This window comes from Sus scrofa, chromosome 10 (genome assembly GCF_054392235.1).
Source record: "Sus scrofa isolate SSC_HxYL_T2T_F1_AM1 chromosome 10, Sscrofa_HxYL_maternal_Yorkshire_Landrace_v2.0, whole genome shotgun sequence".
Classification (NCBI taxonomy): Eukaryota; Metazoa; Chordata; class Mammalia; order Artiodactyla; family Suidae; genus Sus; species Sus scrofa.
Window position 1 is genome coordinate 61,711,815 of NC_139392.1, and position 15,542 is coordinate 61,727,356.

At 35.9% G+C, this 15,542-nt stretch overlaps 1 protein-coding gene across 2 annotated transcripts in view; it reads left to right on the forward strand.

Moving 5' to 3' along the window:
- Positions 1 to 15,542, forward strand: part of LOC110255677 (uncharacterized) — a 1,749,062-nt gene that overhangs the window by 411,291 nt on the left and 1,322,229 nt on the right. Inside the window, exon 1 of one of the 2 annotated variants that reach the window (XR_014817783.1) lies at positions 5,309 to 5,360. The exons of the other annotated variant lie outside the window; for it this stretch is intronic. The gene's annotated coding sequence lies outside the window, so the exon portion shown is untranslated. Of the gene's footprint in view, positions 1 to 5,308; positions 5,361 to 15,542 lie in introns of those variants that run through there. 2 annotated transcript variants of the gene reach the window in all.

Consider the following 15,542-nt stretch of genomic DNA (forward strand, 5'->3'; position numbering starts at 1 on the left):
TACTTCTCCCTTACAAGTTGGAGTTCCTTAAAATTTGGTCCCGGTTTGGTGTTTTGTTTTGTTTTGTTTTGTATTAGCAGAAGCCACACATTCTCCTTGCTTGGCCCTGAAATAACCCTTTCTCTGCTCAAGGAAAAGAAAAAAAAATTTGTCCTCAGTTCTATGGTCTCTTCTTGCCTATGTCACCTCACTTCTGAGGTCTAGACTCTTATATCCATACAAAATCTATTTCTGGAAGCTTCAGTGTCACTTTAAGAGTCAACATATGCAAAAGAAAGCATACTAATCGACTCTATACCTGTACTTCCTTCTGTAACTATTTTTCTAAATAAATGGCAACACCATTATTCTAGTTGTGCCAGTCAGAATCTAAATATCTGTTTGAAGGTCTCTTTTCCACTTACTTCCCATGTCTAACTCATTAACCAGTTCTCTTAGTCATTATAACAATATATCTTGATTCCATTTATTCCTACATTTTATTCGTTATTCCTTTTTACAAGGCCCAATCTTCTCTTACCAATATTATTTATATAACCTATGAATAAGTTTTTTACATCAGTATATGTCCCATTCAGTCAGTTCAGTTCTCCTTAATTCAGTCATAGTGATCATTTATCTACAAAAAGTAAATTTTTATGTCACTCAATTTCTTCTTCCTTCTCAAAACTCTCCAGTTGCTTCCAGATGTCCTTGAAAAAAGGTCAAAATCCTTAACATGACCTAAAAATTAATGCAGTCTTAGCCCATTGTAAAGCACCTATCTTTATTTCACATGTGGTTGGTAGATGTAAACTGTTACATTTATAATGGATAAGAAATGAGGTCTTACTGTGCAGCACAGGGAACTATGTCCAATCTCTTGGGGTAGAACATGATGGAAGATATCATGAGAAAATAAATCTGTGTGTCTGCGTGTGTGTGTGTGTATATATATATATATAATATATATGTATATAATATGTATATGTCACCATGCTACACAGCAGAAATTTACACAACACTGTAAATCAACTATAATAAAAATAAAATTAAAGAATTAAAACATTTTAGAAAATAAATATCTTGGTTATTATTTTTCAGAGATGTGGAGAGTTTTGCTTACTTTTATTTATGATTTATTTAAAACAGCTTTATTGAGATTTTATATACAGATAACACAAATATTTAATTTATACAACTTGATAAGTTTGGACATAGGCAAACACCTGTGATAACTCAGTCAAGGTAATAGGCATTGCCAAGACCGCTTAGAGTTTCTTTTTGACCCTTTGTGTGTGTGTTAAGAACATAGCATATCTTTTGCAATGCACAATACCATCTTGTTAACTATAGGCAATATGTAATACACCAGATCTCCAGAACTAATTTGTTGTGTATGCTAAAGCTCTGTACCCACTGAACAGCAACTCCCCATTTAATTCTCCTGGTAGCCCTTAGCAACCAACATTCTACTTTCTTCTATGAGTTTGACTATTTGATATGCCTTATATTAGTGGAAATCTATAGTGTTTGTCTTTACATGACACTCTATTTCACTTAGTAGAGTGTCCTCAAGTTTTATCATGTTGCCATGCATAGCAGAATTAATTTCTTCTTCAAGGCCATATAAGATTCCTTGTATGTATATATGACATTTTCTTTATCCACTCACTTGTCACTGGACTTAGGTTGTTACTTTATCTTGGCTCTTGTATGTCACTGAACATGGAGGTGTTCATTGAACATTCTTTGAGTTCTTGAATATCTCTTTGTAATCTTGATTTCAATTATGTCAGGAAAATGTCCAGAAGTGGGATTGCTGAATCATATGGTATTTCTGTTTTTTAAGATTTTGAAGAAACTCCTTACCATTTTCCATAGCAACAGTGCCATTTTGCAACTCTCCAATAGAAGGTTCCAATTTCTCCTTATCCCTGCCAACTCTTGTTATTTATTTATTTATTGTTAATAGCTATTTGTGAAAGTATGAGGTGATATCTCAGTGTGATTTTGATTTGCATTTCCCAGATGGTCAGTGGTATTAGCATCTTTTCATATGCCAAATCATTTTGTTATAACAAGAAAGCTGGGCATCTGGGCATCTCTCCAGAGAAAACCATGACTTGAAAAGCCACATGTACTCCAGTGTTCGTTGCAGCACTGTTTGCAATAGCCAAGACATGGACACAACCTAAATGTCCATCAACAGAGGAGTAGATTAAGAAGATGTGGTACATAGGCATAATGGAATACTACTCAGCCATCAAAAGGAATGAAATAAAAGCATTTTTAGCAATATGGATGGACCTGGAAATTATCATACTAAGTGAAGTAAGTCAGACAATGAGACACCAACATCATATGTTATCACTTACATGTGGAATCTGAAAAAAGGACACAATAAACTTCTTTGCAGAACAGATACTGACTCACAGACTTTGAAAAACTTATGGTTACCAAAAGAGAGAGGTTGGGGGGTGAGGGATGCTGGGGGTTTGGGATGGAAATGGATCATTGTACAATTATAAATGTAATAAATTCATTGAGTAATTAAAAAATAAATAAATGTAAAAAAAGTCAACAGAAAAGATCAAAAGTCAAAAAAACCCCAAGAAAACCATTGAATTTGAAAAAAATACTCATTTTTTACCTTAAACAGTGCAACTCAATTATCAACTTTAGTTTTGTAATGTCAAAACTAAATATTTAGATTCTGCATTAGCTAAATTAATATCTAATTAGGAGAAATGGCATTATATTGACATCAACTTGAGGAAAGTCTAATTAGAATTTTAAATGTAATACATTTTTTAGAATGCATATAATGACTTCTTTTTCCCCTATTTCTGGCATAAATATTTTGTCACATTTTAGAAATTCAATAGGTTTGTTGTAAAGGTATATATGGACAATTAGCATTTGTGAAAATCTTTGTGCTTATATAAAAAAATAATTTTGCTCAAACCAATTTCCTAAAGTGTAAAACAATGAATATAATAAGTGAAAAATATAACAGGGTTAAAAATGTTTTTAGAAATACTAGGTTTTTTGTGAGTATGGTTTGACTCCCCAAATGCTTTCATGTAAATAGTGGTTCAGATTTAGACAGGCAATGTTTTAAGTAGCATTTCTGCTATGGACCCTCAAAATGTATCAGTCAACATACATAAAACTCAGTTCTCCAGTGTCTTTACTTATAAAGAGTGGGTAGTAACACCCACTTCAATGAGTTCTTATCAAGTGTATACTTAATATACTTAATGACTCTAAGCATTAAGCACAACCCTAGTACATTAAGTCATAGATTGGAAAATTATTATTCTACACCACCTAATTTCTTACTTGCTAGAATAGCACGCTAAGCACAGTAATCATTTAACACATGCCATGCCATGCTATGGCCACTTAAATATTAATTTTGTAAATCAGTGTCTGATCAATAAGGAGGGGACAAGGCCTTTTGTAACTATATTTAGTTTTATCAAAGAGCAGTAGAGTGCTTGTCTGACCAGAACCTAATCAGCTTCTTAAGAAATAGGAGGAGTCAGAGTTCCAGTCATGGCTCAGTGGAAATGAATCTGACTGGGAACCATGAGGTTGCAGGTTCGATCCCTGGCCTCGCTCAGTGGGTTAAGGATCCAGCGCTGCCTTGAGCTATGGTGTAGGTCGCAGATGTGGCTCAGATCTGGCATTGCTGTGGCTATGGCTATGGTGTAGACCGGCAGCAACAGCTCTGTTTAGACCCTAGCCTGGGAACCTCCATATGCTGCAGGAGCGGCCCTAAAAAGACAAAAGAAAAAAAAGGAAAGAAAGAAAGAAACAGAAGGAGTGAAGGAGTTCCTGTTATGGCTCAGTGGGTAAAGGACCAGACATTGTGTCTGTGAGGATGCTGATTTGATCCAGGCCTTGTTAAGTCAGTTGAGGATCCAGTGTTACCACAAGCTCTGCAGCATAGTTCACCGATGCAGCGGTGTTGCTGTGGCTATGGTGTCGGCCTCAGCTGTGGCTCCTATTTATCCCCTGGCCAGTGAACTTTCTATATGTCACAGGTATAGCTGTAAAAAGAAAAAGAAAAAGAAAAAAGAAATAGGAGATGTTGTCATACATAACTTAAAGCTTGATATCCCATGTTATTTTCAGAATTTGGAGGAGAAAGGGTAAACTGGAATTAATTAAAGCAAGTTAAATAAAACTCTGACTTTTCCAGCTTTCATAAGTCTTAACTAATTCATTGGCTGGTCACATTGTATTTGTCTATGTGGCAGAAAAATCAGCAACACGTAAGTTTGTTCAAGTCCGCAAGATCCTGTGTATAGCATAGCTAGGTTCACTCTTGACCTAGATTGAAAAATTGTGGTCAGAATTGCTAAGCGATAATTTCTTACCTTCGTATATATATACATGAAGTTTTGTTTTCCAATCACATTTTGTTGTGTTTGTTTCCCCCAAACTCATTTTTTCCTCTGCTATTTGTGATTGAGGAAAATATAATAATTGTGTAGAATATTATAAATATTATAAATTAAATATAAAATATCTGTATAATATTTTTTAGCCTGCAAACTTACCTATATGATTTCCTTTGAAAAATAGGATAGCTGCATGATAACCAGAACTTTGGACTCTAGAAACTACAATTTAATATATTCCTGAGAAATGGATCTTGATATTCTGCTTGGAAGTTCAATCTAATTCTTTACCGTAACCAATTCTTGGTTAAAGTTCCAATCTCAATCTGTGTAGGCTGGCTTCTTTGGCAGAGAACGCATATTAATAATTGAAGGATGAAGGGAGGAAGCACTTAGACATCATTGTGACAGATGGCAAAATATTCTCAGCCTCACAGCCAATCATAAGTTCGGGGATTTTCTGAATGTGATAAAACTGATAGGCTGAAAATCAGCCTGATGATTTAAAATAGTCTATCTCCTGGCTTACACTGAAATAATACCCATTGCATAGAATTTGGAAAGTGCCAGATGCAATTATACATGTAACAAGATTACACAATGCCTCTTGCATGGTAGAAAGTCTATAAATACAATTTCCCTTATTGTTGAGGCACCTCCAACTGAGTAGTTCTATTTGTTTTTACAGTGTGCCCCCAGAAGTTCATAACTGTGTCACAGCCTGAAAAAATATTGGGCAGTGCTGCCCCAGGGCAAAGGGAAGCATCCAAGACATTACCCTGCAGCATGTCACACAGCAGGCAATTTAAGATCTAGGTTCTGAAATCCATCTCTTGAAATAGTTCCGAGACTAGATATAGGACGTTTATTTCAAGAAATTCAAAAGCAATCTTTTACTCTGTCTCATTTATTCACAGTACTCACCCCTGAGAAATGAGAAGGTCAAGTAAAACCAGCCCCAGATTTTAGGTACGTAAATCTGCTAAGTGATTTATTCAGAAATGTAATGTTTAATAAATCTCAAGGCTCTAGTTCCCCAGGCTTGCCTGTATTTCCTCACTTAATGAATTAACTAATTTCTTTGTGAAGAGGGCAATGATTAGTTCCTGTTTTTTGTCTGGCCCTTATGGATCTGGCAGTTTGCAAACGTGGTCATTTATCTTGAATGTGCTCACTATCATGGTTACCTAGGGCCTTTGTGGGATTGCAGCTCAAATAAAACAACTCAGAGTCCTGAATTAAGCATTAGCACTGCAAGACTTAAATAACTTTCTAGATTCAAGTTTGTTTCCTAGGACACAAGGACTAAAACTTCGAAGTCTATCATGTTAGAGGAGATTTGTGAGGATTCCTTGTCATCTGTCTGTAAAAGCAGCAGCATAATCGCCATTGCCCAGAATCCTCTCTCAAATGAATAATGGATAAAAACTTAAAAATAAAAGTTTAAATGATAAAGGACTGCATTGCATGGAAAGAGCAGTTTCACCCATCCTCATTAGTATGGCATTCATTATTTGCAGGAATATCAACAATTCTTGCTGACCTTTATTAAACTATGGCTATTAAACTCCTTCAGGTGATTGGTAAAGCAGGTTGACATGAAATGGAATGAGGAAGTTAGTATCTGAATGTGAAGAGATGTTATTGCCCTTACAAACAGAGAAGTTAAATGCCCACATTCTCAAGTGTCAGTATACCATGCAAAAATGGGCATTGCACAAAGCTTAACAGTGTAACATGGATTTTGGAAATGTATCTAAACAGCCAAAGTAAAAAAAAAAAAAAAGAAAAAAAAAACATCTAAGAGAACTGTAAAGCTTAGGAAAAATTGCTCTTTGACATCATAAGTAAGGGCGCTACTTTGGTCATGGGTTAGATGGGAATCTGAAGGGATAGCTAATGCAGTTTTCATTACAAATAAATAGGAATTTAGATGAAGCTGGAACCTCTGGGAAAGATGAACTTAGGAATTTCTAAGATCAGTGATAACTGAAGGAATTGCAAAGCAAGATGCTTAATGTACAGTTCCTTAAATCACTGATAAAAAAAATCTCTCTCCCTCTCAAGCTATGTATGAATGAGTGTGTGTTTAGGAAATGGACAATCAATTGAGCCTTAAACAAAAAGGAGAATCATGGGTACGTGAGGCTTAATTGGGCTGGAAAGGTACAAGGAATCAGAATCACAATCCATTGACGTATTTAGGAACCTAATAAATGATATAAAACATATACCTTTAAATGCCACCTAGATAAAACAAGTTTCATTTTTCATTCTCAGCTTACATTTAGTTGGAATTTATTTTCCTAATTTTGAGCCCCTTGAGAAACAATGATTTCTGTTACATATCACCATCCTCTACTAATATGTTGCTAAACTTCGTTTTCTGTGGGTTTTTTTTTTTTTTCTTTCATATCTCTAACTCCTCAGACATGGAGTTTACTCCATTAGGACAATTCATTATCATTGGTTTTAGCTGTCTTATTTATTAGTACCTGTTTTTAGTCTCTTTGGACTAGAAGCATTTGCCCATGATGACACCAACTACCTCTCTTAAAATTTGAAACCATCTTTCCCTTTTTAGGCGTCTATGATAGCATCACTACATAGAAAGATATTTTGACCTTTTCATTTTTCTATTATTGATTTATTTATTTATATGCTTTTTTAGGGCCACACCCACAGCACATGGAGGTTCCCTAACTAGGGGTTGAATCGGGAGTTATAGCTGCCAGCCTACCACAGCCACAGCAATGCCAGATCCAAACCACATATGTGACCTACACCACAGCTCACAGCAATGCTGGATCCCCAAGCCACTGAGAGAGGCCAGGGATCGAACCCACAATTCATGGTTCCTAGTCGGATTCGTCTCCACTGAGCCATGACAGGACCTCCTTGACCTTTTCATTTTTACTCTCTAGGGTATTTTGACTTCACTGCTTGACCTTTTGTTTTGCATTTGCTCTGTTGCTGGTGGGGTGAGTTAAATTACCTGTACAAAGCAATAAAAAATATAAAGACTTGTGATGAACAAGTGTGAGTGGTAGAACACATGCAGTCTGGTCAATAGAAACACCCCTAGGACATCTGAAAGCAACTGGCATATTTTTTCTCATTGGTTAATTGGGGAAGAAATACTTTCCATCTCAATCATAATGAATAATACTGGCATCTGTCTTTAATAGAAAGTTAAATAAACAATGACCAAAACTTATTATTAAAAATGAGTTCTATGATATTTTTACCCTAAACTGTTAGATATCTCTCTCTCTCACACACACACACACACGCAGACATGCACACACACATACAATGGTAAAGCTATAAAGAGTAAAATTTGAAAATGAAAAAAAAATAAAGTTATGCTTAAAATAAAAAAATACAGAATATTGTAGGATATAATACAGAATATCTATAAGTAGGATAGATGAAAATATAATACATGAAAATGGTTTAATACATGTTAACAGAGATTTATGAGTGTTGATATATTTTTAAGCATTAGGCTTGGTTTTTATATATTATTAAAATGCCGTCAGGATCAAAATGGTATGTCCAAATATCTGGTCATTCTCCTCACTGGTTAAAGAATTACTTAAGACAGATAATTCAAATTAGTTTCCCAGCTAGCCTCAGCCAACCTCTCAAGTTGCATTTCCCACTTCCTCCCAGTTACATAACCTAGTCCTTAGGACCCACACTACCGTCATCATATTGAGGATCTTATCTGTATTTTCACAATCTCTTCTTTATAGTTCTGGAAACATTTCCCCAGAACCTCTTTATAGTCCCCCTTTTTCTGCCTGGCAAATATTTATTTACCCCTGAAGGTTTGGTTTACCTCCACGAGCAAAGTCAGAATTGATTACTTCCACCTTATGAACATTCTACTGACATGGTAAATTTCACTGGATGCATATCTATTTCTCAGCGTATTCCATCCACTGCTAATCATAAATTCAATAAAAGCCAAGATAAGAACGAAGATTTACACATTTGTATATTCCCCTCAAAATTCCTCCCAATCCCAAGAACCAAGCTAAATAATGAAAAAACCCATTTAGTAGAAGGCTTTGAGAGCTTCACAGCAAATAACCATGTACCCTTTGGGAATTTTCTGAAGCTCTTTGTTTGTTTTGTTTTTCTCATTTAAAAAATGATGATAGTCACACCATCCTCATGGAATTGTTATATACATGAATGTATGTGTATAAAGAACTTAGAACTGTGATTGGAATAAAGTAAGCATGCATTGATTCAGATTTTAAATTAATTCGTAATGTCTCAAATATTTACATCAGTCCCAGTTGGAAGTAATAATATGCAAAGTTCTTGAACTACCCACGAGCTCTGGGATTTCCTGTGGCTAGTGGGTTTAAAACGGCTGAGATAACGGAATTATTCTGTTTTTGTTTATATATATCCCTGACACATGATACACTGTATGATGTGATTGTGTTTTTAAAGTTTTTTTGAAAGTTTTGAAAGTGTTTTGGTTGGTTGTTTGTTTTTAATAGTTACCAAGAAAGTAGCTCTCAGGAAGCTTAAAAAGCATAATTTCTCTGACTGCTTTTCCTCCAAGTCTTTTTACTCCCTATTGTTGGATGCAGAATTTTGGGTGATTCTTTGCAAACAGGTAAATAAATCATTTCAGGGATAATTACAAGGTTTGATTTCTACTATGCAGTGGCTCTCGCCTTTTAACAGTCTGTGTCTTAACATCAGACTGAAAGGAGACATTTATAGTAATTACTCCGCAGTAAGAAAGGAGACTTTTCCCTTTTGATTCTTACCCTTTAAAAACATTCCTGCACTGACGTCAGCTTTTGGCAAGGGAAGCCACTCTGGCCAGTTTTGTGGTTGCTTCTCGCTTGGTAGTACTTGTTCTGGGGAAGGGAAAGGAGGAATGTACTTCTGAGCAAAGGGGGCTTATATTGGTGATATTTTTCTGAGTGTGACCTATAACAACAGGAATCCAGAAGGCAGTGTCATTTAAGCAATTCTACCACATTCATTTCTGGTGAGGAGGGCAACATAGGTATCTGGCTTTAGGGAGGGACGGTAGTGGTGGAGGTTACACTCTAAAGAAAATTAGACTTAGTTATGTTATTTCCAAAATAGTATCACTGAAAAACAACATCAGTTTATGAAATAGCTTATAAACATATGTTGGCCACAAGTGGTTTTGTAAAGGCATTTAGTGAGTTATTCATTCATTCAGCACTTGTTCTATAAAAGGCAGTGGCAGAGACAAATCTTAGAGAAGAAAGGTAACTATCCTGAAACAGAGGTGAGGACTAATAGAAAAAAAAAAATGTCCTGGAATAGAATAACAACCAGATTTGAAGTTTTATACACCTTCTGGAAATTTATCATGCCTCTTGCCCTCTGGCCATCTCCATATCCTTCCTAGATATAAGGAATTTCAACTATTATGAATCCTGTCTGCCTAGGCAGAGATATAACATGCTTCCTATATTCCTATGAAGCATAGTAGTATTGCTGAAATATTGGCTGTCTCTACATTGTTGCCAAATAGAAACATGCAGACAGAGTTGGAGGAAACAGAAAAAGAAGTTTTAATTGTCAGGCCAAGAGGGCCTCAAGGACTGTGGCCCACATTGGAGGGGGTAGTGAAGAGTCTTAAAGTGTTTGAGGAACAGGGTGTGATCAGCTCATGGACATCTTCCTGATTGGTGGGTCGTGAAGTAATTGGGAGTCAGCATCATCCACCTTCTGGTTCCACCTGGTCTAGGATCTATGTGTTGTGGGCAGCATACAGTTGACTTCTTATACCTGGTAGGGGCTTCAGCACCTGCAAAACAGCTTCAAGGACATGACTCAGAATATTATCTATAGTCTTTGAAGAACCAAAGGCCCTTGACTTTGTCAAATGGCTGAATTATTATTAGTTTTCTCTTTCCCCTGTATATATATATATTTTTCCGCTTCTCTGATTAAATTGGTTCTTTGACTAAAGTTTTTCTATAGATAAGAAGGCCAGTGGAGGACATAAGTAGGGATCCACTCTGGAAAAGCCTCACAGGGTCCTGCTTGGTTATAGTCAGCAGGAATATGGCTTGTCTGCCAATTAGCTAGTTCCCTATGAAACATCAGTTCAGAAAATCCAAACAGGAGTCTGGCTTTCAGGGTCATCAGTAACATTGGAAGCTTTACTCTACAGAGCCCGGCACCAGCATTGCAGAGTGCAGGGCAGTGTCCAACATAAGGGCAAAGGGGTCATTACTGAAGTAGTCTTCACACCTAACTCTGTGATCCTACTGACATGTCTGAGAAAATTTAAGTATCTCCTGATAAATCTGTTGTCTTCTTAACCTAGTGAGTGGTGCTTCTCCTGCAACTGGAAGCCATGCGACACTGAGATAATAAACTAGGAACTTAGACCTCTCCCAATTTTTAGAATGTATAAATCACAGTGACCCCAAGCTTGAATTACATTAGCTGTGTATATGTAATTGAACATGTATCTAGGTAATATTTGAATTATAAACTTCAGAATTGCATTATTTCAAAGTCCCAGTGAATAATCGTCCTTTGGACAAGTCATATAAGCATTAGGATGACTTTTGTAGCTCAGAATTTTAAAGTGTCAATATTAACATCTCCCTAAGCCACTATTTATGAGAGTTAAAATGATTTTTAGAAAATAATGCAGGCGTACTTAGAGCATATATACTGCTCACCAAATTGTTGCAGTTGCTGATGTAATGGTAGCAGCCACAGTAGCAGTATTCTGTCCTGATAAAAGTTTCTTTTCGGAGTTCCCGTCGTGGCGCAGTGGTTAACGAATCCGACTAGGAACCATAAGGTTGCGGGTTCGGTCCCTGTGCTTGCTCAGTGGGTTAACGATCCGGCGTTGCCGTGAGCTGTGGTGTGGGTTGCAGACGCGGCTCGGATCACGCGTTGCTGTGGCTCTGGCGTAGGCCGGCGGCTACAGCTCCGATTCGACCCCTAGCCTGGGAACCTCCATATGCCGCAGAAGCGGCCCAAAGAAATAGCAAAAAAAAAAAAAAGTTTCTTTTCATTATATTAGCCTATTTTTCTCATAGAAGCACTAATAAGTGTTGCACAATTTTACCAACGAAGGCTATGATGTGGAAAGCTTAAGTATGTCATTCAAAAATCACACAGATATAAAAGAACAGTCAACATTTCTCCAAAACTGAGCTCCCCAAATCCCCCATGTTTTTAGCCAAATCAAAGGCTGGAAAATACAGATGTAGAAGTCAGGGGTCAGAGCTAGAATGAACAAAGAAGCAAGGTGCAAAGAGGGTAGGTGCCTCTTTGTTCCAAGAATGGGAGACTAATATTTTTTCAGAGGACTGACTATGCTCCAGGTACTGCTGTAAGCTCTTCACAGGTAGCATTTCATTTTAATGATCACAAGAAACCAAGGAGATCAGCTCTATAAGTAAAGTAATTATCAACCTTTTACAGGGGAACTGAGGCATAGCGACTTTTGCAAGGTCACAGAGTGTGTGCATGGTGGAATTGGGAACTTCCACTCACTGGTCTGACTTCTGAATCTGTGATATTGAAACCAATGCTTTATCATCTCCAGTTTGCTCTCATGAGGACCTCTCTCTCTGGCATCAAACTAACCTAGATTGCTGTATGTGATAACCGAGAAATGATACATGAACATTTGTATTATTTAGGGGCTTTGTTTTTGTTGTTTTTCTTTGTTTTGTTTTGGGAGGTTCTTCTTTTATTTATTTGTTTGTTTTTTTAAAATGATTTTTATTTTCTCCATTGTTGTTGGTTTACAGTGTTCTATCAATTGTGGCTTTATCTTTTTATTTCCCCAATACATTATTTTTTTTCTGCTGTGCAGCATGGTGACCCAGTTATACATACATGTATACATTCTTTCTTCTCACATTATCATGCTCCATCATAAGTGACTAGACATAGTTCCCAGTGCTACACAGCAGGATCTCATTGCTAATCCATTCTAAAGGCAACAGTCTGCATCTATTAACCCCAAGCTCTCAATCTATCCCACTCTCTCCCCTTCCCCCTCGGCAACCACAAGTCTATTCTCCAAGTCCATGATTTTCTTTTCAGTGGAAAGGTTCATTTGTGCCATATATTAGATTCCAGATATAAGTGATATAATATGGTATCTGTCTTTCTCTTTGTGACTTCCTTCACTCAGTATGAGAGTCTCTAGTTCCATCCATGTTGCTGCAAATGGCATTAATTTGTTCTTTTTTATGGATGAGTAGTATTCCATTGTGTTTGTTTTTAAATGGATATCAAACCTCTCTTTGTTCCCTGAATTATTGGTTGCTGATGTCTTTTGATTGCTCATAGGTTATAAGCACCTTCTATGAAGAAACCAACAGAAAATGTTGGTGGAGTAACATTACAAGGAAAAGTTGTAGGGTAGAGAGAAATATGAGTATTGCCTACCAGAATGGGAGGAAATTGTCTTTGCTGGTGGGAGGATAAGGGTGGGGATGGAACAATGGAGACTGTATCCTTGATTCTTGATAGTGCCCAAAGTAGATAACCAAAACCTGACGCTAATAATGGTTGAACAGGGAATGAGAGAGAGAAAATCCTCAGACTCACAAAAATCTCCCAAAGCTCTAAGTTCAGGTTTGGCAAAGAGGTCGTAAAGAGTCACTTAGTTATGTGAATTATGATTTATACAGTCTAATACATAGGAAACACAGTAGTGCTCCCACATGGGTGTGTGTGTGTGTGTGTGTGCGTGTGTGTGTGTGTGTATTATGAAGTGACATGAAGTCTAGGGAATGGAGAACATAGTGCTTGACAGTTTCAACCATTCGGTACACTTTAATCCATCATAAATTCTCATTTCTGTGGAATGGATCATGTTACAGGGCTAAGGGTATACTCTTTTAAGCTTATATATATTTTAAGATTATAGATGCTGGTACTTATATTCTGTATATCTTAAATGTATTTATCACTATCCCCCAATTTTCTTTTCTGACCGATCTACTTCCTGACTTCTCCCTAGACTGTAGTTATCCATCTAAATGCAACCTACATTCTTCAACAAAAATACAGCATCTAGCTTAATATGTAGAAAAACTTTTTGAGCTATAGTAAAGAATAACTTTTAATCTATTCTTGATGCTTTGTGCTAAGTTGGTGGCAATAAACTTACTTTTTTTAGTGGTATAGTTTCTGTCCAATTAAAATATGCTTATTAGCATGTGTTAGAGCTATGTATGAATAAATGCATAAAAATCTTCCATTTGTTATACTTATAGAAGACGAAACTAATAAGAGTATCTAAAGCAGATGAGAAATAGTCTGGCTGCAGTTCAGCCACAGAGAGCACATAATTCTTCTCTTACTGTTAAAGCTTTCATGTCATTAAACTGTTATTTATTGATCCTGCTGTCAAGGGCAGCAAAGCAGAGTAATTTTACAGCTCAGAATGAAAAAAAATAAATTAAAAAATCCCTTTTCTGATAGACTGTATATATCCAGTGCATTCCATTTTCATGTGTTCTCGGTTCTTGATTTTCTTCTATACCCAGAAGTAATGTAATCATTACATTAAGATAAATGTATGGAAGTATCTTCTCTGCTTTTTTCATTGACAGTATTTTGTGTTTAAATCATTTATCAAAATATTGGTATCAGGAAAAAAGAATATCTCATAAGTCATCACCATATTAAAAAGATAATGAATGCTTAGTTTTTATCTTCTGGTATCAATTTGCTACTTTCTTAAAAGAGGAAATTACTAATATGAAAGATACACAGTACAGTTAATGATTAAAATGATTTATGCATCCCTGTCTTTGCTTTTATTTTTGTTTTCTCTTCTTCCTGTATATATCATTTATTTTCAACTTGTAGAATCTCCAAAGAGGCAATGGCAAAGAGCTGTGGTTCCTATCTGTTTGGAAAGGGGGGATTTTGAAATTTGGTAATCATGACCTGTGATTTGAAATGTAACATGAGTTACATGTCTTGGCTTTTACTTGACTGGGATTTTTCTTTAGTATTTTTTACTGTGATTTTATATGCAAGTTTTAAATACAATTTTCATTTAGGACATATGTTACCTTGCAATATAATATTGTTAAACAGCACTGTTATTCCTTTCCCGTTCACTCATGTATGTATTGAGAGTGCTGGAAATTTTAATACATTAACATTTTTAACTGTCACTGAATTTGCTACAAATGGGGGGGGGTCTTCCTTTTTTTTGATAATGGAATCATGCTAAGATTTCTATGGTCTTGTTGACCATATCAGTCTCTTCAGTGATCCAGAAGAAACAGTTCCAAGGTGAGAGATCTCTGCTCCAGAGAAGCAGCTGGAGCAATTAGCTGTGTTACCTGTTATGCGTCTTTACGCTTTTACTGCTTCATAATGTTGGAGTTGTGGAATTTCTCCAAATGTTTCTGCTGTTATGCAAGTGTTTCCCTCTTTGAAAGTGATTCTTATTGAGGCAGATGATGATTTCATCACACTTGTCAGTAACCTTCTATTTGTCCTCATTATAGACACTGTTGTTTTTTTTTTTTTAATGTTCAACCATGACTTTCACACTGAAGATTTAGGATTTAAAAGAATATTTGGAAAACACCTTATCTCTCTACTTCTCACTTCAACTCTGTTTCTTAGTTTCCTCAATTGTGCCCTTAAGGTCATCCTTGCCCAAAGGGCCTTTGTCATTTGTGGTGGCAATCTTGTTTATTTTTTTTGCCTGTGTTGTTGTCCACAGACTATGATCTGAAATATACCACAGGAGTAAGCCTATAAATTTTTTAATTCTAATTTTTAAATTTTTTATTTTTATTAAACTGTAATTGGTTTACAGTGCTGTGCCAATTTCTACTGTACAGCCAAGTGACTCAAAGTGACCTGATGTGTTTCTCCCCTCCAAGGCTTATAAATATATACATATATATATATACTCTTTTTAAAATACTATATATTCTTTTAAAAATATTGTATGTTCTTTTTATAATATATGTAATACATATAATATATATAATGTATAAATATATATGTGATTTTATATGTATATATTCTTTTTTAAATATTATTTTACATCATGGACTATCCCAGGAAATTATATATAGTTCTCTATGCTATACAGTAGGACTTTATTGTTTCAAGCAGGTTGCA